General features: G+C 33.2%; 1 non-coding gene across 1 annotated transcript; it reads right to left on the bottom strand.

Moving 5' to 3' along the window:
• Positions 1-19,229: 19,229 nt before the first annotated feature.
• LOC111517712 (5S ribosomal RNA) lies at positions 19,230-19,348 on the bottom strand. Its single transcript, XR_002723851.2, has one exon. It is a non-coding gene; the product is annotated as a 5S ribosomal RNA (ribosomal RNA).
• Positions 19,349-25,133: the final 5,785 nt, after the last annotated feature.

The following is a 25,133-nucleotide window of genomic DNA, read 5'->3' as shown; positions in this document are numbered from 1 at the left end:
AGATTTCTTTTTATGGGGATATATAAAGAGCAATGTGTATAAAACTTAACCTTCATATTTGAATGACATAAAGGAACGAATAACGCTTGCGATTAGGTCGGTCACGACTGATATGTTAAATAATGTTGGAAGACAGTTTTATTTGACATTAGGATGTAGTCAAGACGTTCATGGTGAACATTTTGAACATCTACTTCGTTAACATCCATAGTTCTTTTTCGTATTCTACATTTCATTACGTTTTGCATTACATTTCAGTTTTTGAGTGTATTTTATCAAATTTCGGTAATAGCAATTTCGGTTTCACTACTAACCTGAGAAATTGCTATTATTAACTCCATTCACCTAACGATAATTAATATTTCTCACCTAGGTAAATAATGAGAACAATTCTATAATTTTAAAGATATTCACTGAGACTTTTGTTAACTTAATTATCAACTAAAAGTAGGAAATTGAACATTGGAAATACGCTTGAAAATTATTTGAAATTATAATTAATTGTACAATTGTGACAAATCACAGCATTTCCAGTATTAATGGAACTAACATGCGGACCAGGTAAATTCACTTCTGTGTTATAAACAATCCTCGTATTTTGAAAGCATTCATTCCCCTTTTCCACTGAATTATCTTCAACATGGACGTTTTCTAAGACAGCATCTTGACTTGCAGAAGAAGTTATATTTGAAGCTTCATTGGGTAAATTACATTTTTGCACTAATTCGGCGATTCTCTTTTTATCAGCTATTGATTCCTCAATATATCCTTCAGCCACTGCAGCCGACTTCCACCCACCGTGCCGTTTCAGGCTTAGTAAGTCTTCTCCGTTTTCTGCGAGAAGTGTTGCCGAGATACGTCTTAGAGAATGACCAGTATAACACTCAAGAATTTCTCATTTGAGATAATTAGTCACGACATATGGTACTTTACTAAGAGTATTGTGCCCAATATTTTGTTTAATATGTTCACCTTTACGGTGTACAATAAATAGTTTTGTAATTTCAGTTGGCCTATTAGCTAAGTATTTTTTGAAAACATCAACCCATTGTAGCTCAACAACAACAAACTTCCTTGATGTTCTGTTCTTTGAATTAAGAATATTTATTATGATAATATCATCGCAAACATCTAAATCGTCTAGGAGCATATTGCATTATTCATCTGTTCTACAGGCACCGGCAACACCAATTACCACAACAGCCTAAATATCATTCCATTAAAAAATGAAACGCAATGTAATAATAAAAAAGAATACCTTTTTTGATAAATATTCGTCATCAGGAGCTTCAACTATATATTTATCAATTTCTTCCTTTGTAAATACTTTTGATTTCTTAGGTTTATAATTACTGTTTTTTCATTTTACAAATGCTACAAGCTTGAAATACTTTGAAATGTCAATATTTTCTTTTATTGCAAGTGTCGATTTTAGCATGGAATAATTTGCCCACAATGTCGATACCTTTTTGCCTTCAGATTTCTCTTTGAAATACGCTAATAAAACATTTTCTGTTACTTTAGTAACTTTCCTTTATTCACACCATGTTTGCAGTTGGTTATATGCATTCATGTACAGTCTCTTTGATTTTTCTGGCAATAAATCACTACTCGTACTAGCTGCCACATCATCTCTGTACACATCTCTGTACACATCATCTCTGAATCATCGTCACTTGAATTTTCACCCATTTTTCAATTAATTATATTGACGTTTTACTTCTTCTTAACTTAACTTCTTCAAAATGACATCTAAATTTGAATTAAAACCGCATTTGGCAAACTGACAGCAATAATAATCATTGTACAGTGTTTGGTTGTCATAGAAACTCCGGCAAACGTTTTCATGGCCTAAGTAGATGTTGCGCGCTTATCATCGACATCGCGTATTCAACATGGAAACTGTACCGTTTCAATTTGACATGCAACAATCCATAGCTGCCTTGGGTTATCATATAACCAAGGAAATTTTTTTCTCACTATAATGCAGAATTAAGAAATTCTAAGTTCTGAACATACAGAAGCGATGAGAGAAGTGGAACATTGAAATATATCAAAAATGCAATGAAATATTTCCTAGATCCATATCAAAATTTGACATGCCAAATTTTTACATAAGCCAATCTGATTAGAAACACGCTCCACATTTTTACGATGAAGAATCTCAAATTATAAAATACATTTAACGTGTTTCAGTTTTTTTTAATATGTACAGTAACCTAAATAATGAATTTATTCCATTTGGCCTTTTAGAAAACAATTAACATGATATACCAAAATCGAGTCCTGTTTTTGATTGTTTAAAATCATTTTAAAAAAATATTACATAATACTACTCAGCATTACAGGTTTTCTCGTACTTACGATGGCGCCGATAATGTCTTTGACGTATTGTAGTTTCCTGTTTTCTTGAACAATAACCTTAATTAGCAATTTTACAAATATTCCAGTCCTACGAATCATAGGTAAATAATAATTTGTAGACCGTGGGAATATGCTGAAGTTTTCAGACGGCCGAGATTCTCAAACTAAGCAAAAAAGTACAATATGCTGACGGCTCGGTTAGGTATATTAAATAGTACGATGTTTTACATGCAGTGTTCCATCATAAAACACAATGTTTGGCGTTTCTTATCAAAATATAATACTCTCTTAGAATGCGATCCTTCTATCCGGTAATTTGAGAAACTATCTTTATTGAGATTTGTAGTCTTATCCATTTTGATGAAACCTATAAAAGTGAACAATATATATTAAAATACTTGTACGGCATGTTGAAATGAAATATTTTATTATTCAGTAATCAAAGGATCCATCTTGATGTCCAAGAAATAGAATTGTTTGCCATCTTTAATGAGAAAAAGTATCCTAGTATAGTTTTTCTTTCCCGAGTTCGAGTGATCAAAGTCCGAAACTTTGGCAGTGAAGAAGTGAAATTCTCTTTTATAGAACTGATTTATACAGATTAAGTTGTAGGAGATTATAATGATTACATTTCGTTCAAAAATTCATTTAAAAAAGATATGTATGCATGGGAAGTTTCTTTAGTAAGTCTTTTCGAAGATTATTACTTTGATTGAGTTTGAATTTACATATTTTTCCTATGGAGTTGAAAAAATAAAACTGTTCCATAAATGTTTCACCTATTTTTCACTATATTATTAAAAAAATGTTTACTGTTCAATATACAGGGTGTTCATTAAGAATGTACCATAAATTAACAGACGATTCTTTAGGTAATTTTAAGACGAAATGTTCTTATAAACAAGTGTCCGCAAATCATTCGTTCTCAATATACAGGGTGTTAAAATAAAAATAAAAAAAGTTATTCGTAAATATCTTAAATATCCTTTACCTAATTTTGTTGTAATTTGGCAATGGTATTCATAACATTAAGGAGCTAATTTAGCCTGAACGTGATTCAATTTATCAAGTCGAGTGGGATTTGAACGAATATTTTTGACTTAAAAATGTACGCCACTGACTTTTGTGCAATTTTCATCATTTCTTTGGATTGAGCAATTAGAAATACAACTTTTTTGTCTCCTGATTTTTTTTCGTATCTTGCTTAGTTTTTAAGAAAAATAAAGTCGATCTAATTGCAATCCCTCTGGACCTCACAAGGAAGAATATGGGGAATTAAATGTTTCTCTTGGAAATTATTATTTTTACAATTTTTCACTACTAATTATGTAACAATAACAACAAATATTAAATAACATCAACATCTTGACTAACGAATTGCACTAAATTAAGTGTTGGGAATGGCCTCCTTCGGCGGCTACAACCGTCTAGCCGCCTCATCATTGAATTTCGCACTCTTCTGGAAATACTAGGCGTATTTTTTATTGTCACATGAGCTAATGATTTTATTCTGTGAATCATCTTCACTTTGAATAGCAGTTTTGTATAGCAACGCTTTAAGGTGTATCCAGAGAAAATAATCTAAGGGGTTCATTTCGAGCGAGCGAGGTGGCCATGGGTATGTGTCTGCTCTCCCAATGCAGCGATTATGGTAATTTTTATCCAAAAATTGCCGTGCCACTACACTAAAGTGTGGTGGAGCACCATCGTGCATGTACCACATACGGAATCTTTCCATGACTGGAATTTCTTCTGAAAGTCCAGGTAAAACAAATTCTTAAAACCTTCGGTATTCTTCTTTATTAAGTCTAGGTGGAAGGAAGTGAGACCCAGTGATATGGTCACCGACAATTCCAACCCAAATATTAAAAAAAAACTGTTCTTGGAAATTATTTTCTATCAAGGCGTGTGGATTGTTTTCAGCCCAAATGTGATTGTTGTGGAAGTTAATAATTGAATTGCGAGAAACAAAGCTTCATCTGTAAACAATATTCGACTTAGGAAACCAGGATTTCTTCTTATTTCACCACGTAACCAATTATTAAAAGCTAGTCTTATAGGCAAATCTCTCGGCAATAGAGCTTGCACACGTTGCATGTGATAGGGATATAGCTGCTTGGCTCTTAAAATCTACCACACTGTGACATGGGTAATATTCAGTTCTTCAGCTATTTTCCGAGTACTGGTATGAGGTTTTACTTCAGTCTCATTTCAGATAGTCGTACATGGAGACGTACAAAAGTTCTTCTATTAGGCACTACACGCTGAGGAAATCTTTCATGGTTAATGCGTCTTGCAGCATTCGAGTTTCTGTGAGCCATTCCATAACAGAAATGCATATCTGCCATTTCACTGTTAGTAAATGAACCATGTTTTACAAAAATGGTTCGAAAAATAACCACTAAACACTCATTAGCTCTCCACTAATCATTAGCTCATGTGACAATAGAAAATACGCCAGGTATTTTCAGAAGAGTGCGAAATTCAATGATGCGGCGGCTAGACGGTTGTAGCCGCCGAAGGAGGCCATTCCCAACACTTAATTTAGTGCAATTCGTTAGTCAAGATGTTGATGTTATTTAATATTTGTTGTTATTGTTACATAATTAGTGGTGAAAAATTGTAAAAATAATAATTTCCTAAAGGTCCTTGTGAGGTCCAGGGATATGCATTTAGGTCGACTTTTTTTCTTGAAAACTAAGCAAGATACGAAAAAAATTCAAGAGACAAAAAAGTTGTATTTCTGATTGCTTAATCCAAAGAAATGATAAAAATTGCAAAAAATTCAGTGGGGTACATTTTTAAGTCAAAAATATTCGTTCAAATCCCGCTCGAGACGCCACTGGACTTGGTAATTTAATCACGTTCGGGCTAAATTAACTCCTCAATGTTATAAATACTATTGCCAAAGTACAACAAAATTAGGTAAAGGATATTTACGAATAACTTTTTTTTAATGTTTATTTTAACACCCTGTATCTTGAGAACGAAGGATTTGCGGACCCATGTTATGGTACATACTTAATTAACACCCTGTATACTAGAGATGTACTACATGTAACTCCTAGTTTGAAATTTTCATTTCATCAATATCTAAATACTTATTTCAAGAATTTTTTAATAATTCAATACATCGAATTGCTGTAATACTTCACAAAAAATTCTCCCCGTGTGAGATTATAGAATACCTACAGGATAAGTCCATTCGGAATAGATTTATATCTCAAAAATGAAGTTATATCCCCAGCCCAACAAAAAGATACACGTTATTATAAGATACCACAAGATTTTCTACCTGAGTGAATGGTTCTTTGTGTCAGTCAAGAGGTGTTGACATCAGGACAGGAGCTCTTTCAAGGGATGTAAATAATGGATAAGGGTCATTAGAAAAGAAAACGTTTTCTAGGAATATTATTATCTGGCCCGATTATTGTTCACATGAATTGTCGGGTATTATGAAAGTAATAATGATAGGTATTTCAATAAAATATTGTAAGGATACTACTTGTATGAGAGTATAAGGATTCAAACACTCAAAAATATCAAATATTCATTTCTACCAACGAAAAGTGATTTAGAACATGATGAGTAAAAAATTGTTTTGATCGTTTATCAGAAGTGGTGTTCGTTTGATTTGAGTTGAAGATAATTATGAAAAGATATAATTTAAACAGAAGAAATAAATCTCAGTTCTATTTTTAAAATTTCGACAGTTTGTACATACTATCAATGCTCATTTTCAATAAATTTTCAATAAATTTAACAACATACCTTAGGCCTGAGCACCTCGATTTTTTAATCTTGGCTCTCCTGGGCTCTTCCATTGAGACGATTGGACTTTGGATTCGATGTCATAACCGAAAACTCATAATTCGTTGTGATCCTTTTAAGCATATCTGGATCGCCGCTGACGTCATTCAACAATTCCTGAGCGATGCTCATGCGACGGGTTTTTTTGTCATAATTCAGTAATTTTGGAACAAACTTCGCTGTCACACACTTAATGCTCGGTTGGCATGAGCCAACCGATATGCCGACATCCTCGGCAACTTCTCTTATAGTGATTCCACGATTCTCCATAACAATTTTCTTCACTTTCTCAACATTTTCATCGGCTGCTGATGTGCTGGGGCGTCCAGGGCGACCGTCATTCACAACTTCTCGAGTTTCTGTGAAAAGCTTGAACCACATTTTTGTGACTCAGAGTACAATCACCGTATGCCACTGTCAACATTTCATGTGTTTTTTAGCACTCACTTCTTTTTTTCACACAAAGTTTGATGCAAATTCTTTGATCCATTTTATTCGATTGTTGGAAAACTAATAATTGAAACACAATTCACTTGCCAAAAATATATATTTCACTTCCGTACGTTACAAATGGTATCGATAGAATGAATAACTTTCTCTCCCTTTGTCATGCCTATGACTCAACTCCCTGATTCCTCTACCACATAAAAACTATAATAGATATGAAAAACGAATATATACATCTATTGAGTGGTCGCTTATTATGGGATTTCTAACAGGATAGTTAGGTTAGCTTAGGTCCAAAATGATTGGATCCATTCGACCCTCCACCGCAACCCGCAACCCGTTCATTGTGTCTCATACCTATTCACACTCGATCAAATGAACCCAACTTCTTAACAAAGCCGATTGGTTTGTATGGTGAGTGATTTTTCAGGTCTGATGATAAAAGTATAGCTCTGCCAAACTCTAAAAACCTGATTCGGACCCCAGCCGAGCAGGCACAATGTATGTGCTCTGCTGTTTCATTTTCCAAACAGAAGCGACACACATTGTCTTCCAACAGTCCGAGTCTCTGCATACGATGATTCAAATGACAGTGTCCTGTAAGAAGGCCTGTTAGACATCGTAGTTCATCCCTACTATAGTCAAACAACTGCTTGGTATCAAGCTTGGAATGGCGAATAAACGCTTTGGAGTGAGCCAATCCTGAAAGATTCTGCCAGAAGTCCATAAATCTTCTTGCCATCCAGGTGTTCAATTTTGTTTGGCAAAGCCTGAAGTGATGCCAATGACAGATTCTAGTCCGATGAAGCTGCTTGCAGCAGCCTTTTTTGCAAGGGAGTCAGTCTCATTGCCTTCCAGGCCGGCATAGCCAGAAATCCAGACCAGAGACAAACTGTTTAGTCTTCCTATCGGGAAGAGTTTCATTTTTGGCAATTTGCTACCAATTTAGACGTTGCTCAGTAGGAACCAAGAGCTTCCAACGCCGCCAAACTATCCAAGAATATTTTTATTGACTTGTGTATGAGGTATGATTTTTCCAATCGATAGCAGAACACCGCCGAACACGCAAAACACTTCTAACTTTTAGATAGATGGATTGATATATTGATAGATAGATAGATAGATAGATAGATAGATCTTAATTTGCTCCGGTTACGCAATGTACATATATAAACTCCGAGTAGTGTGGAACTTGTCAGTAATAAATAACAACTAAATAACAAATCAAAACACTACATACATAATCAATATTATCACACGAGTAGTTTTAAGACAAAAAATATATACATATATAAAATCAGGCATGTAAATGACATTCATATAGTTAGCATATCATATCATATCATTTAAGAATTCCTGCAAGCTGTAATAAGGTTTTTCTACAAGGTAGTTCTTCAAACGACATATCATTGTTGAAATGGGAATATTTCCTAGAGTGAGTGGAAATTTATTGTAAATGTTTATAACACTATATTTGACATTTCTCTGTACATATGTATAGTTGCATTTCTCATTTCTAAGATCATTCTTTGTTCTGGTGTTGCATAAGTGATCCTTTTCACAGTTAATGAAAAGTTCTGATTTATTTTCTGTTACAAATACTACTGCTTCATATACAGTGTGACCCATTTTTAATGGAAACACCCCCTAAAATTTGAAGTTGTAAATCGATTTTAATATTTTTTTTAATGTCAAGTACTGAAAGGTCTACCTTGGGACAAAATTTTAAATGTTTATTAAAGTTTCAGGGCATACTACGAAATTTTTTCTTAGTCGAAAATCGGGATTTTTTATTAGCGATTTTTTTATTGAAAAAAATCACTATGCCACTGGATTCAGAGTGCCTCTGAATAGGTGTTACCAAAATTTCATGAAAAAATATTCATTATTAACAAAGTTATGACAACTCAAAAATTCGAAAACTCACACAGCTAACAGTCACAATATATTATTTTTTTTAGGATATCAACAATAAAGTGCCGTCAGATTAAAAAAAACAAATAGTGTAAATATTTTTAATGAAAATAACGGAATTACATTCACACAATTCAACTAACAATGAAGCAAAAAATTTTAATAAACGTAACTAATAACAAATTATATCGAAATGTTTCGATTCAGTGCAACAATTAATTCTAACTCATATTCTAGTAGCCACTACTAATCCACCACGTATTTCGATACATGTGTTGTAGCGCTTACGAATGTTTCTGATTACGTTCCTTAGTTCTTGAGGGCTAATATCTGCACATACCTGTCGAATTCTTGCAAAAAGTTCATTTCTATCTCTTGAGCGGTTTTTGTAAACCTTTCATGTGAGAAGTCCCCCAGAGAAAAAAGTCCAAAACTGTGAGGTCTGGAGATCTGGGTGGCCACTCTATAAACGGACTACCACGGCTTATCCATCGGTTTGGAAAATGTTCGTTAAGCCATTGCCTCACAGCTCTGGCATAATGAACTGGACACCCATCTAAATGGACAATTGAATTTGATCTTTCATTGATTGGCAGCTCGTGAATATCATCCCAAAACTCTGTGTTTAAAAATTCTAGAAACCTCTGCGCATTAATGTTTTCCTCAAAAAAGAAAGGACCAATAATTCGTTCGTTCAATATCCCACACCAGACGTTGATTTTTTGGGAATACTGGCTTTTACACTTTATTACCCAGTTAGGATTATCCGCTGCCCAATAGCGACAATTCTGTGATGACACTACTCCATTTGTAGTGAAAGTGGCTTCGTCGGTATATGAAATATTTTTTAGGAAATTTCTATTGTTTAAATATTCCCCTTGGGCCCATAAACAATATTCCAGGCGTCTTGCTTCGTCGCCTTCTTGAAGTGTGTGTAAAATTTTGGCTTGAAAGGTTTAATATTCTTTGCCTTGAGACATCTCCGAATACTTTCTCGTGGAATATTCAAATCTAAAGTGGCATTTCTTATACTGGCATTAGGATTATTTCCGAAATAATCTAAAATGATTTGATCATTCCTGTCATTCCTGTTTCGTCTTTGTACAGGATTAATTTTTATCATCTTTTTTGATACTGCACCAGTTTCATTGAATATTTTATTTATTTTATTTACCGTACCGCAGCTAATACGAGGACGATCTGGATGTCTCTCATTAAATACTCTACAAACCTCTCTAGCACTTCTAACGTCATCTCCCGAAAGGCGTACAATTTCAATTTTCTCTCTTACGCTCAATCTTGCAGCCATGACACAAAATAATTCGAAGAACTGTAAGGTTAATATTGTTGACAATAGTACACTTAAATCTTTCACAAGTGTCAAACTGTAATATCATTTCCATGGCAACTAAGATTTGAATTGAAATATTAGGTCTCAGTTTTAGTTAATTTGCGTGAAAACTTGAATGTAATTCCGTTATTTTCATTAAAAATATTTACGCTATTTGTTGTGTTTTTTCATCTGGCGGCACTTTATTGTTGAAATCATAAAAAATATTCTCATGGCTATATCTGTTGATATGGGGTGTTTTTTGTGACTGTTAGCTGTGTGAGTTTTCGAATTTTTGAGTTGTCATAACTTTGTGAATAATGAATATTTTTTCATGAAATTTTGGTCACACCTGTCTAGAGGCACTCTGAATCCAGTGGCGTAGTGATTTTTTCAATAAAAAAAATCGCTAATAAAAAATCCCGATTTTTGACTAGGAAAAAATATCGTAGTATGCCCTGAAACTTTAATAAACATTTCAAATTTTGTCCCAAGGTAGACCTTTCAATACTTGACATTTCAAAAAATCGGTTAATAACTTCAAATTTTAGGGGGGTGTTTTCATTAAAAATGGGTCACACTGTATATAGAGATTTATCAAAGTTAATATTTTGCTCCTAATAAAAGCTTCTCTGCAACTATCGTTTTTTTTTATCTTATAGGTATACCTTATACATTTTTTTGTAGTATGAGTATCCTAGAGATATCAATAGAGTTTCCCCATAACGTAATTCCATATTTTATCCTAGATTGAATATAAGCATGGTATGCAGAGAGGGCAGCTTCGGTTGAGACATGTTCTGAGAGTATTCTCAATGCATATCAATATTTTGCAATATTTTTTGATGAGTAGTCTATGTGATTTTTCCAGTCCAGTATCTATCAAGAGTCCCAAAAATTTTACTTGATTGCATACGGTTATATTTTGATTATTATATTCAAAAGTATTCAAATCTGACAAGGATCTATTTGCGAAATGAATTATTTGAGTTTTGTCAATATTAGGTAGTAGGTCATCTGCTGTGAGGAAATTCTTCAATACATTCAGCACATTTGTTGTCTTTGTAATGACCAACTGAGAGTTTCTTTCTTTTACGATGACCGATATATCATCAGCATATAATACAATATCTTCATTAACTACATTTGGTATTTCATTTGTGTATAGTATATATAATAATGGGCCTAGGATGGATCCCTGGGGCACACATTTTTTTATCACAATTGATTCTGATTTAGTTATCCCCGAGATGTCATTTTCAATCAAATGTTGGGTTCTGTTTGTCAAATAGGACTTGATCAAGCCCAAAGATATGCCTTTGATTCCATATTTATCAAGTTTGTTGCATAAGATTTCATGGCTGACACTGTCAAATGCTTTTGACAGGTCAATACACAAAGTTACAGTACAATCATCTTTGTTCAAATGATGTAAAATTTTTTCAATGGCTTGATATATTGCTTGTATGGTTGATTTACCTTTACGGAATCCATTTTGTTCTTTTGCTAACAACACATTATCATCTAAAAACTTAAGTTAACGTTTGTTGATGAGCTTTTCAAAAATTTTACTGGGATTTGGCAATAATGATAAGGGTCTGTAGTTAATTTCTTCATCTGTTTCCTTTTTTAAATATAGCTTTAATAGATGCCACTTTCAGTACTTCTGGGAATACTGCTTAGAAACATAAATTTATAATATAAGTCAAAGGATAGGCTATGGTCTCTGCTGTTTCTTTCAATAGACACATAGAAATCTGATCTTCACCAACAGATTTTTTTATTTTTCAGTTGTTTAATACATTCTATTATTTCAAGCGGAGTGGTCGGTTCAAAGCAAAAAGCATCATCACATTCTTTTATTTTTGTATAATCTGGGCTATCTGGTTTATTTAGGTCAGAGCAAGCTTCGCTAAAATAATTATTGATTTGATTTACTATGGTTTGTGAATCTTCATATTTTTTTGCAAAACTTTCTAGGATATTTTTTTGTGGTAGTTGGGTTTTGTTATTTTTTTGATTAATAACCATGTAGCTTTGGTTTTATTTTCGGCTTTTATTATAATTTCAGTGTTGGATATTTTTTTTAGCAGCTGCAATAACTTTACAGAGAACGGCACAATGCTTTTTAAAATACTGAGTACTTATATCTCTCACCAACAAACTAAACATGTTACACAGTTGAAACTGTGAACATATATTCGAGACGAGTGTACCAACATAAAAAAATAAAAAATCGCTGATCGAATGTACGAAGCCACGTGGAACAGACCACGTAAGTTGTTCATGACGTCATTTTGGCAGGCCGTCATGAATTCCTCACTGATATGGATGAAATACTTAGTTAAAGTACTAATGTCAAACTATTTCTTTTATTACTTTCGATTGAAAATAATGTCACTCATCAACAGTTTTATTGTATAAATTGTATAGGTTAAAAAGTTGAATTATATCCGTCAACTATTTCATTTCCCAGATGTAATGATGATTTGGACAAGTACCGTAAACATATATTTGAAGTTCATTAATACAATATCAGTTTTACTGACAATTGTACGAGTAGTAACTGTAACTGGTACCATGAAATCAAAAAATTATAAGTATAAGTAACCTTGTGTATTACGAACAGGAATCAGAATTTTTAACAAACCATTATTTTGCGCAAAATATTAGCCAGGCCTTCATTTATCTGAAACCGAAATCAGAACAGATTTACGAGATATTTTGCAATTTTTTGGTCAATCTATTCAATAACACATCCTCACCTTTACATGACAACACTAGTAGCTGTCAAGTGACGAGAATAAAGCCCTTTAAGCCCTTAACAATCCTCATTGCCACGCCCATCATACAGATTTGTACAATTCTCTTTGATCCTGTCTATCTGTTATCGGGCGGTCTGTTCTTGCGCAGGGATAAGTACAGGATTGGACCAGGTTATTTCTGGAGAAGACATGTCAAGTGGCAATTCAAAGAAGAAGCAAGTGAGAGATTTAATGTAATTTTTTGAAGAAAAGGTAAACACTTCTGTCAAAAGTCACTTCTCAATTTTGTCAGTTGACACGTTTTTTGAAGTATTAATGTCAGTTATTACATTTTCGAGAATTGAAGTACACAGGTTATATTAGAAATAAATTCTGAAACATTCAAAAAAAGAACAACATTTGATAATTTCCCAACAATTTGAAATATCCAATAACGCATCATTTATTGATACTGATGATATATCTCTAGATGCGGATTGAGGTTGAACTAACAAACATCGCTCTGTCTCTGTAATTTTACAAATTATTCCGTAGCTTTGGAGAATTATATGAATATATCTTTGTAATGAAGCGACAAGAGGAGAGGGTAACAATGTTACCTCACTCCAGTTGAAGTTTTGTCCGGTAGTTGTCTCTCATCACACGTTCACTTAGGTATTCCAAGATCAGACATTTAGTTTTCTTCAGTTCATATTCTATGAATTCTATAACATCCTGTCAAAATTTACTTTTTCATCAAAACAACATGACATTCACGTGCTTCCTCTACCTCTTGCTTATTCAAATGTATTAATTCAGGGTATATTTTAAAACTACATATCATGTTTATCTTCAAATATTTTAACATGTTGATATATATTTTTGCCTCCTCTGGCATGTGCTATTCAATCAGAGAAAGATCAATGGTGGATCCACACTAATTCGACAATATAGGTATATACAGGGTGTTTCAAATTCGATCCTCACCATTGGGATCTCAGAAACTATGAGAAATGATTTAATTGAGGCAAAGTGGCGCATGTACGTGACTAACAATATGCCGTTGAGAACGTACTGAAATTCCGCGTCTATCCGGAGATATCCGGAAAAAACAGAAATCTCGCAAAATGGTTTTTATTTTTTTTTAATTGGCTTTATATTTCGAAGGATTCGATAATAAATTGAACTTCCACATTGCCACTTTTTCCCTGCTACATAATGGTGTTTTCAGATTTGCTGTCCGACGTTTCGTCATCCGGCCACCATCATCAACTTAATTTTTTCTTATTGGCGCCGAATTTTTGGCGAAAAATGGCTTTCACGAATAAAAAAAACAGTGTTGGGAAATTGGGAATGTAATTTAAACTTGTATCCCGAAAGACGACAACCACATCAAACTATGTTTAAGTTATTGAATCAAAATCTCACTGAGTTTAGTTCGTTTGAAAAGCCAATGAAAAAATACGGAGACGGAATCAACAATCAATATTTGATAAATGGGGTGTGTATGAAATAAATTAGACATTGTGTCCTTTTTACTGAAAATAGAACTTTGAACAAATAATAATAATTAAATAAAATGTAAAGGTAAAAGTAAATCACAGCAAATGCTCAAAATGATGGCCTTGTTCATGATAACACAACCGAACTCTCTAACAATGCTGTGTTGAAGGTCCTCAATATTTTGATATTCCCTCTGACCATAAACTCTATTTTTCAGTGTACTGCATAAGAATGTATCCATAACACTTAAGTCTGCGGACTTTGTTGGCCACCTCACCGGCCCATTATTGCCTATCCCTTTATCACCAAACCTTTCAATCAGGTAATTAGATACTCGTCTGGTAGAGTGCGGTGGAGCACCATCATGTTGAAACCAGATGTTGTTATAGTTAGCCAAAGGTAGATCATCCAAATAGTCTTCGAAAGTCGACATTAAAAACTGGTGATAAGTTTCTCCATTCAGAATTCCGTCAAATAAATGAGGACCCAAAATTCTATCTTTGTAAATTCCTGTCCACACGTTAATACTAAATCGCCTTGAGGTCGAATTTGTCGGAACTGCCTGAGGTTGTTTATGCTCTAAGTATGTTCGTTATTTCGGTTGAATATCGCACAATTCTTAAAAATGCTTTCATTTGTCCAAATTACATTTTCCAGAAAAACAGGAAAATCAGGATTTCTTATTAGCCAATTACAAAATTCTAATCCTCTTTCGGGATCACCTGGATGCAATTTTTGAGATATGTTTATTTTATAACATTTTAAACCGTTTTTTTGAGATGTCTCCAAGCACTTATATGACAAATATTCATTTCGGAGGAAATTTGACGTGTAGATTTCTTCGGGCTTTTCAAATGAACCAAACTCGATGAGATTTTGACCCAGTAACACTGTTTCTATCGTATTTGTAATAAATTTGTATCTCTTTTTTATTCATTCATGAAAGCCATTTTTTGCCGAAAATTCAATGACTTGAACAATAACAAAATGTCATTGAGTGTAACAAATTGAAAGTCAAATTTAGAAACATCAAAGTCAAAGCCTATCATGATAAGAATCAATTTTTTCAATATCTCCAATTTTTCTAAAAAGAATGATAACTTATGATACATCATGGAAAAGGTAAAATCTGGTTCTATTCAAAACAGGAAGAATGCAGTGTAGCGCCAATAAGAAAAAATAAAATTGATGATGGTGACCGGAAGACGAAATGTCGGACAGCAAATCTGAAAACACCATTATGTAGCAGGGAAAAAATGATAATGTGGAAGTGCAATTCATGTTCGAATCCTTTGATAAATAAAGCCGGGAAAAAATTAAAACCATTTTCCAAAATTTCTGTTTTTTCCGGATATCTCCAGATATACCCGACATTTCGGAACTTTCTCAATGGCATATTGTTAATCTGGTGAATGCACAACTTTGCACAACCATCTTCGTATCTCTCACAGTTTCCGAGATCCCAATGGTGAGAAACGAATTTAAAACACCCTGTATAACGATTTCACAAGAACATATCGTTTACCTTTCATTTTCTATAAATTATACCAGTTAGAACCTAACATTTCATTTGTTAGAGACGAATCGACGACAAATATACTATACGTTATCGCAAAATTGAAATTGTCGTGTGGCCTCACACATAACAAGCATGATGAAGAAAGGTTGCAGTTGCATTGGTTTGTTTTACGTAGTAAAACACTCTGAAGATTAACGTCGCTTTATTGTTTTGTGTTGTTCTCAGTAATTATCTCTTTTGAAATTAAATTTGATAGTTGTCAGCATACTTTTGTCTGAATGAATTTCATCAAAGGCCATTATTATTAGTTACAACTCAGGCGCGAAATCTCTCGTCTCATGACGAATAATGAGTATTTGTTCGAGTACGTGCCTGTAAGGGCGTACAGATGCGCGTCTAGGGAGTATTCGTCCCTCACTCGTAATCCTGTAATTTGAATCGGGCATTGTGAATCCTAGCGCCCCGTAATAGTGTCGCAAATCTCGCCCTGTTGCACCATTCAACGGATTTGTTTGCCTTTTACAGTCGCTTTAATTCAGTGGGCTTACACTTGTATATATATTTATTTCATTTGCGTGTTCCTTGTGTGATATCGACAGATAATTCAGGACTATTGGACGCTAGACGATTGATTCATAGTGGAGAACAATTTATGAAGTATCCCGAGTGGAGACTTTTTGTTTATTCGATGTCACTTTAAAAAATAAATCTTAATATCTTTAATGATTATCGATGAAGTGGGTTATTACCTTTTCATTGTTTATTATAAAACTTTTGACAAAGAAAGATTCTCTTAATTTTTTTGAAAAAGTCTTCGTTTTTCAAATATATATTCTAAGATTCATATGTTGCATATATTGTAGTAGTTCGGGAACTATCTTGTTACTATGAATAAGAATATGCTAATAAGAAAATATGAAATTAATGATTACCTTTATTATTCATCATGAAATTCTTTTTTTCAAAATATTCTGAATTGAAATCATTATATAAATGTGACCTTTTATGCTTAGGTATATCGTAAACGGTAAGAAAAAAAAGTTTCGATTGAATTGAGGCTAAGTTGACTAATTTCTGGCAATATTGAAATTACATTCTTTGCTTATTCTATCTTCTTTATTTGTCATGATATTGTCTATTTAGACTTTGCTGCCGGAACTTTCCTTATCCATATGCATGACCATATTCTGATAGAATATCATCATAGGTTTTTGAGAAAAAAATTTGGCTTTATACTTGTCCATATTCACATAAAGATGGAGTAGATGGAATATACGTTTTATATCGGGGCACCCTTAACTTTTGAATAAGAGGCAGTATTTTTTATATACAAATTTTTCTATTGGTATTAACCTAAATATCGTGAACTTTGAGTTTTTTCAATATTTTTTTAATATTTTGATTATTTGATAAGCATCAGAAGAATTTAAATGATTTTTTATTACGTTACCAAGTAGGTACTGGTACCTATGTTGATTTGCAGTTTTTCCACGTCAGCGTACAGAAATTTTACTTAAGCTTTCATGTCAAAACACGATCTTGAAAATATTATTCAAAACACTCAAACTGTAGGTACTCTACCAAATGTCTGTATAAGGAAACGCAATTACTAAAAACAAGATAACTCTGTATCCACCAATGTTCAACTTGGGCGTAAAAAACAGATTCACACTTCAATCAACAAACAAGATACGTCACTAATTCATACATACATACATAGTCAATCTTCTGCCAGTCAGCATAAGAAATATTTTCATTCTCATTAAATTCAAATATGAACATTCGTTAAACTTATTCAATACAGAACTTCTAGATTTATTCGGCTAAACAGAAACGATGTTCAGCAAACTCTTCATCATTCCCAATATTAATCAGTTTAGTAAATTCGTTAATCGAAATGTATATATAATAAAACTCCGCGGACAAATATCTGGGAAATGAAAGAGAATATCCATATTCCGTGAAAGCAGATGATTTGTTTTTGGATTTCGCATCAAATTCTGAATTCAGCCATATAGCACACTTGTAGTTTCCCTTGTTTACTGATTAAAAAAGGCAATTTCATTGCATACCTATTATAAAGAGGGCCATGAATGAGTAAAATAAAAGAAATAACGTATTTATGGATCTGTCAGAAACTGCAAAAAAAATGTTCAATATGTTTCTTCTATTAACCAGCTCTCACACCCCTACGAACTACAACCCTCTGAAGTCGGTACGGGCTAGGGACTAACGAGGTCTTACCGTTTAACGTGTGATTCCTAATACCTTGGATATTATATGTATTTATAGCGAAGCAAGAAGTTCAAAAAAACAGTGAGTATATACGCTAATCGGTATCCTGACAGAAGATTATCGTCAGACAAAACATTCGCTAGCTTAGCCAAATATTTGGCACAATATGGACGTTTTAATGGAAGGCAGCGAAAAAAAATTAAAAAAAGGCTAAAGAAACGGCTACAGATGAGAATCACACTGTTGCTGTGCTAGGTCATATAGTTCTACCAGACAAGTAGCAAAGGATTGTGATCTTTCGAAATCGTTAATACAACGTATTTTGTCAAAATACAAATTCCATCCATACAAAATACATCTGGTTCAAGGACTACATTCAGCTGATAATTTTTTGTTTTATTTTTAATAACTATAATCTATAACATTCAAGTCGATCTGTCTCTTGAGATCCTAAAAAACCCTAAACGGCAATCAAAACTCAAATTCAGAAACGCACTGAACGTAAAATGAATACTCACTTTGTAAAGAACATTCCAGTAGGTACTGTCTTCAATAGCACTGGTCGATCAATCAGCGCGGTTCTATTCAGGCACTAGGTACTAGGTACTTGTTTGAATCAATCAATCAAGTCTGCTGAATGGATGTTTGACCACACCGAAATAAGAAAAGTGTTGTCTTTCTTGACATAACAAAGGCTCTCGTCAAATTTATGTTATAATTAATTCGTCATCAATATAACGGAGAAGTCTAAATCTAAATCTTTACTTTTGTTTGAAATTCGCCTGAAGCCATATACTTTCGAACCGTGACAAAACTGATGTCATATTATTGGTCGGTCGGTAGCCAAGCGGTTCGGCGTGGGTGCTTTGTTCACTCACTCGAATTTACTGCCGTGTTGGTCGGTGGTTCAAGCCCTAGTCTGAACGATCGATCTTCACTTGCTATCGTCCAACCCGTGTTAGGAATCACACGTTAAAAGGTAAGACCTCGTTAATCCTCAGCTCGCACAAGTTTCGACTTCTGAGGGTTGTCGTTCGTAGGGGTGCGACAGTTGGTTAACGGAAAAACAGATTTTAAAACAGTTTTTTTCAACAGTTTAATATTGCATTTACAATATGCAATAATACATATTCCAGAAATACCACTTCTAAGTGTATTCGACCAAATAACGTTGGGTAAATAAATATTTAAATAATACCTGATTTTCTTATTTTATAAATTTATTAGTCAAGATTATCTTTGATTTAATCAGAAACTGCTTTTATGTCTTTATAGACGTAAGGGCATAAAGTAGGCTATTATGGAGTTTGGTACTAAAAAAAACCTAGTATGACTTGATATAACTTTTAAAAAATGAAAAAAAAAACAACGACACGCGGTGTTCCCAAGCGGTCACCCATCCAAGTACTAACCGCGCCCGACGTTGCTTGGCTTCAGTGATCGGACGAGAACTGGCATTTTCAACGTGGTATGGCCGTTGCATGATATTGTTTGTTTTTTAGAGAACATGACCTAAAGATGACGTTCTGAAGTTAAATTTAGAACGATGTAAGGATACGACGGATTAACAGACTCACATAAGATCGGTTAATAATTATTCTGATACCTATGTTTCGTCCTCTTTATCCCTTTTGTCTAAAAAAAATTATAAGCGGGATATGAAAACGTGCATGGATGTAATTAAAATATAAACCATAAAAGGCCTTAAATCAACTAGCATTGAAATCCCTCTCTATAGTGATAAATCAGTATTATCTGAACCAGAAAAATCTCAAGAGCTATTTATACAAATACTCTGATCACATATAGGTATATAAATATAAACGCTTCCAAGCAATATGAAGGAACAGGCTTTGCCTAGGCATGTCCCTATGGTGAATATGGGTGGGATGATCAAACTGAACCATCTCACTTCCATATTCTGGGCAGAAGCAATCACCATTATCGGAGCACTTAAAAATATAAAAAAACAAACTTTTAAAAAAACAGTGACAATATTAAGAATATCGCAGCCAGCTTATCAACATACTAACATATCAACTCAACCCGCACATCCATGAGTTGAAACTTTAAATAGCAGGCTCCAGATTTTGATTCATAGGTCTGTCTAACTGGCAAATATCATAAAAGCACTTTTTGGGACCCCGAATTTATGTTCATATCAAACGGTTAAACAGTTCTATAGAAGTGTGTTTAATAGCTGTTGTCGGGACTGGTGATAGGTAAATTAATAATCAGACGAAACAGCGTTTATCAATGATCAAATTTATTAATAACAAAGCACAATGACAAACAAAACACGAAAAAGAAAATTATTGGATAACCTCAAGACGAGACTGTAGAGCGGGTTTACTACTCGGCGGAAACCCCTGAATAAGAAATAGTTCTTGACCGAAATACCAGAACAGAATGAATGCTTCGGCTAAGAAATGTGTTTGAAGTAACTCTCGAAAAATCATCACTGACAATGGTCAGGGTCATAAATATAGTCCAGAAAGGTCAACCACTTGGGTCCGAATTTCTTGTCTTAATCCATAAGAGAGTTAACAATAAGTACCTACCTACTCGAAACATCCCAAGTGATGTCGTTCTTAATATTCATCTGTTTTTCGACAATAAACTTTCGCTTCAGAAGAAGGGAGCATTTCAATGATATGCGAGAAAATACGAAAATTATAGGTAAAAATTAAAATAGAAGAATTAATATGAAAACCTAAGCAGATGGATATTTTGGACGACTGCTCTATAATAGAGTTATGAAAAGTTAATTTCCTAACAAAATCAGCAATTACAAAATTTTCTTTGGTATATGAGAGCAAGAAAATATACAACCATCTTCCAATGTGCTATAGGGCAATAACAAATTTTATAACAATCAGTAAATTAGTTAAAGGAGTACTTCTGCAAAAAGCCTACTATGACGTGAAGGAATGTTACGATGATGTATTTTAACTCTTTATATTTCAGATGCCTACATCTGTTTAAAAAAAATCTGTTTAAAATCTGTTTTTCCGTTGATCACCATATCTGTAATGATTTATTCATTTATTATATGTAATGGTTTATATTGTTTTATTTATGTGTATTCGTATATGTACATTTTTTTTACTCTATAATGATTGTTCACTGTATATCATAATTTTATTTTTTTTAAACTTCAACATTGTTGACTTCATAAAGTTTCACTAGCTTTGTCAATAAGGATTTCTTGGACAATAAAGCATGCATTGATTGATTGATTTGTGTCTGACTCTCAATACAGTTCATGTAATCAATATTGGGAATTTTCAAAGTACATTATTATTGGCTATTTTCCTAAAGTATTGTATTGTGCCAAATAAATACAAACTGTTTCTGTTATCTTTTTCTGTCCTATTTTGTTACATATACATACAGTGTCACCATTAAAGTGCGCACCATATGGGAAACTTTTTTTTCGAAAAGTTTCAATGAAGTTTAACTTCGGCACTTGTTTGTGCTTTAAATTTAACTCAAAATGATGCGGCCAACTGCGACCCACTGACGTTCAGTGTTTGTCAAATTCAATTTTTTTTTTTTTTAATTGAAAAAGTGCATTTCTAGATCGAATTTAACAAAAAGTTACTTGAAAAAGTTGTGTCTACGGCAATTTTATATCCATATGCCAAATTTTATGCAACTAGGATAAAGTTAACGTTTTGCTTATTTTTGACAGATATCCCTTTTATTTTAAAAAACAAGTTCGGTTAATTGTCATCAATTCATGTATACATAACAAACTCATCATGGAGTTTAACTTTTCTGATACATTTTTACTTATACGGACATTTTTAGAGAGAAATTAAAAATTTGCTATAAAAATTTTAACATGACTGGTGCAAAGTTTCAATCACTTGGCTATTTTCTTAAACAAACATTTGATTTCGAAAAAGCAGAGACAACTAAAAAAAAATGCAAATAATTTCGATAGAACTATTATTATTATTATAAATTTTAAACAACAATAATATTATAGAAAATACAAATGGGTACAAAAAATTACTTATTGATCTAAATGAGGTTGTCAAACACTTATAGCCTACATTTCAGTATGTCGTCCTCCACGTTCAATACAAATTATGGCCCTTCTACTGACATCTGTAACTGCATTCTTAATAAATCGGGGCTTTATATTTGCACAGCACTCGCGAATGGTATTTTCCAGATATTGTATGTCGGTAAACGGTCTACTTCGGTACACTTTTTGTTTCAGGTAACCCCATAATAAAAAGTTTAAAGGTGTCAAGTCGGGTGATCTAGGTGGTCAATAATGTTCCCAGTTACGTCCAATAACTTTGCCTCTGAACATTTGTTGAAGGGATTGTTTTACAGCAACCGTGTGATGTATTGGTGCGCCATCAAGCTGATACCATAGGTCGTATTTAATATTTAAAGGCATATTATCTAAAACTTCACTAACCTCATTATTTAAAAGGTTGAGATAACCGACGGATGATAAATTTTTCCTAAAGAAAAATGGCCCAATTATTTGGTCGTTAAGTATCCCACACCATACATTAGTTTTAAAGGAATACTGTGAAATTGGGATTTTCTTTGGCCCACCATCGGCAATTTTGAGAACTTACCGTTCCATTTGAAGAGAACGTTGCCTCATCTGTCCATAAAATTTTATAAGGAAACTTTACATTTTCTTCTCTCTCTTCTTGAAACCAGAATGAAAACCCCAAACGGACATCAAAATCTCGTTCTTTTGATGTGTTAATAAATTTTGGCTTGTAAGGCCAAAATTCATTCTTTAATAAATATTTTCTAACACTTTCTCTCTTGTAATCGGTATTTTTTATAATATCGGTTATGCTCGTTTGCCCGTGTTCAATAACTTTTAAACAAATGTTAAGTTGGGCCTCCTCATCATATTTACTTGGAGTGTGCTTTTTCTTAAATTGATTTGCTACGGATCCTGTTTCTCTGAATTTCGACATTATCCTGGGCACAGTAGTATGTTGAACATTTTTTCCTGGATGCCGTTCATTAAAAATGTTAGCTACTTGCCGGTATGGTGTATTCTCACCACATATTGGAACTATTTCTATTCTTTTCTGAAGAGACATCATTATTGCAACAATAACTGTTAAAAATTTGACAAGTAAATCAACAACTTGACACTACCATAGCATGCATTATGTTTGTCAAGACCTACTTAAAAATTGTATTCAACGTGATTAAGCATCCTTACCGCCCTAGTTAGTGTTTATAAATAATCTGTAAATACTGAATATTGAAATTTTAATGTAATTTCAACTCTAGTAATTTTATTAATACTTATTGCAGTTTTTGAGTTGTGTCTGCTTTTTCAAAATTGAAGGTACTGTTTGTTCAAGAAAATAGCCAAGTGATTGAAACTTTGCACCAGTCATGTTAAAATTTTCATAGCAAATTTTTAATTTCCCTCTAAAATGTCCGTATAAGTAAAAATGTATCAGAAAAGTTAAACTCCATGATGAGTTTGTTATGTACACATGAATTGATGACAATTAACCAAACTTGTTTTTTAAAATAAAGGGGATATCTGAATATACAATTCAGTATCTACTTGAAATTGTATATTATTCTATAGTTTTATATGACTAAGTAGCTAGTATGTGTATTTTTGTTTGTTTATTTGTTTTATTTAATTATTTCAACCAAACTTTGTCAATAAGATATGAATCTTCAGACAATAAAGCATATTTCCACTTTGACTTTGACTTAACAAAAATTCATAATACAAAATAAAAATCAATAAAGAAATGAAATGTTTCAAAACTAAGTAGTTGTGGTTTAATTATTTTCATGCTTTGAGGGAAACAATTTACCAATTTTTTTCTATGGCTGACGTGTGTAAAATATTCGATAGTCATTAAATAGAATTCAAAATAGTTAGGTATACACAAACTTGACATTCTAATTCATTGCGTCCAATATAAATTTGAAGTAAAAACGAGGAAGTTCAAATATAAATCTTCCTTCCTCATTTTTTAGGTGTATAACCTGATATCACTTTTTACAGAGTTCAACTTACACCCTACACATGCTGAGGTGTCAAATTGCAAGTTCGCTTTAACAAACGGCGTCTAGAGGTTGATAAAATAGTCAAAACATTCATCATTATCATCCCAGTGCAATTAAGAGGTTCTTAGAATGTATCCGTCATTTTTTTAAATAGACACTTGAGATGAGTTCCTGAAACAGAGGTTGAGGTGCACGGATTAATTTCAGACAAATGCGTCCACAACTGATGATACAGCATGAATGGCTTGAAAATGAGGTGGACACCCGCGCGAGTGTTGTTATAATATCCACTATTATGTTTCTTCAACATTAAACTACGGGAAAAAATTGAACTTTATGGGAAACTCACGGATTTTGCCATTTTTTCTGGGATGATACTACATAATGGTTGGAATTCAGGATTTTGTTTAGTCAGACTCGATTGGTTAACAGCTGCTTAACGAAAAACAGATTTCAACAGATTATAACAGAATTTGTCTTATCTTTTCAGTTATTCCTGGAATGTAAGGTATTACGTTAATTGTGACAAGTGTAATGCTGTTTGTGGGGTCATTTGTTTTTTTTTGACTCTTTACTTCCTATTGCATTTAACTTTGAATATATGTTTAAAAAAAAATATGTTTTTTCCGTTAACCAGCTATCGCACCCCTACGAACGAATGATTCCTAACACGGGTTGGACAATAGCAAGTGAAAATCGAGCGTTCAGCCTGGGGCTTGAACCATCGACTCACACATGGGCCGATTGACTGAGAGAACAAAGCACCCACGTCGAACCGCCCGGCTACCGACCGACCGAACAAATCTTAATAAGTTTTTTTACAATTCCTCTTCAAAAAGATCACTTGGTGAAAGACTTGTCGAGGTGTTGAAAAGGCAAAATATTTTAATCCTTCGAATATTGATATTGAGGAATGATAATTTTAGTAACTTGGTAGATAGATGAATGTACAATAATTACCCGGCACACATTTCTCATTACAATTTCTCTATCAAGGCTTTAGAAGAGATCCTCACTGAAAAAATAAGAAAATTCAATTGACAATGAAAGACGTTGAAAAATTGTCAACATAAATATAGCATAATTTTTTTCAAGTAGAAGCTACATAATTTTTTCATTTTGCATTGCCTGTGAGAATTAAATTTTTTTGGCGGAATCTAATCATCGATGCATTCAATAGATTTCTAATTTAAACATATTCAAAAATATGTTTAAATTGCATATAAAAGCACATTTT

This window comes from Leptinotarsa decemlineata, unplaced genomic scaffold (assembly GCF_025532065.1).
Source record: "Leptinotarsa decemlineata unplaced genomic scaffold, Ldec_3_MD MMD2_tig00000035_RagTag_RagTag, whole genome shotgun sequence".
Lineage (NCBI taxonomy): Eukaryota > Metazoa > Arthropoda > Insecta > Coleoptera > Chrysomelidae > Leptinotarsa > Leptinotarsa decemlineata.
This window is presented reverse-complemented; position numbering and strand designations above follow the sequence as displayed.